Below are 1,126 nucleotides of genomic sequence, written 5' to 3' on the forward strand. Positions count from 1 at the left end.
GGCCGCAGGGGGAAGGACCGCGCCCCCCCCCCCCCCACGGCCCCCATGCATGAGGGGGGCTGGCCAGGGCGAGGGAGGGGGTGCTGGGGGGATATTTTCTAGGTGGTTTCTCTGCCCCCCCCTCAAAAAAGGAAGTTGCGCCGAAGGCCGCAGCAGCAGCTGCTCTTCATGCGTGGGGGGCGCAAAACCGTCCCAGACGCCTGGGCCCTGCACGGCTGCGTCGCATGCCTCGGTTCGGAGGGGGGAGGTGTCGGATGCCTGGGCTGTGCGTCCGCGTGTCCCGGACGCCTGGGTCGTGTGTGTGTGTGTGTTGTGTGTGCGTGTCCCCGTCACCTGGGTTCTGCACATACGAGTGTGTGTGCGTGTGTGTGCGTGCGCCCCGGCCGCCTGGGTTCTGCATACGTGTGCACGCCCACGTGTCTCTGCATGTGTGTCCCAGATGCCTGGGTTCTGCACGCGTGTGCACACACGCGTGTCCCGGCTGCCTGGGTTCTGCATGCCTGCACCCCCAAGTGCGGGCTCTGCTTGTTAACCCCTTGCACCCCAGGCAGCACCCTGACGCCCCCCCACCTACCTGGGGGCCCATTGAGGAGGCTATGAAAGGGCCAGAGACCCCCGGGACGGGGGCATTTCCCCTCAACCCCCCACAGCTACTCACCCGCGCGGCAGGGGCAGGTCCCAGCCCGGGGGGGGGGCCCCGGGGCCTGGAGACAGGCACAGCTGGGGGCCCGCCCGGCCCGCCACATGCGGCTGCCTCTGGGGTGGGCCCTGGCTGCGATGCAGCTGGCTCTGGGCGGGGAAGGGGGGTTAGGCTGGGCTCTGGAAGGCGGTTGCCCTTTGACCCCTGGGGGAGTTTCGGACAGGAAGTGCAGGCAAAGGCTGGATCCTGCGGACTCAGGAAACAGGAACTGCCTTGGGATGTTTTTCCGGACTCCTGGGCTCCCCGCCTGGGGGAACGGGACCCCCACATGGGGCACGGACAAATGGACGGAGGCAGGGCCTGGCTGGCCCCTGCCCCCCACCCCAGCCCCGCTGGTGCCCCTCACTCCCACCCTGCAGCTCCTTGACCCCTTCAAACGCTGCTGTGCCCCTCGCGCCCGACCTGCAGCCCCCCAACCCTGCCAGT

This window comes from Alligator sinensis, unplaced genomic scaffold, assembly GCF_000455745.1.
Source record: "Alligator sinensis unplaced genomic scaffold, ASM45574v1 scaffold1302_1, whole genome shotgun sequence".
NCBI classification, from domain to species: Eukaryota; Metazoa; Chordata; order Crocodylia; family Alligatoridae; genus Alligator; species Alligator sinensis.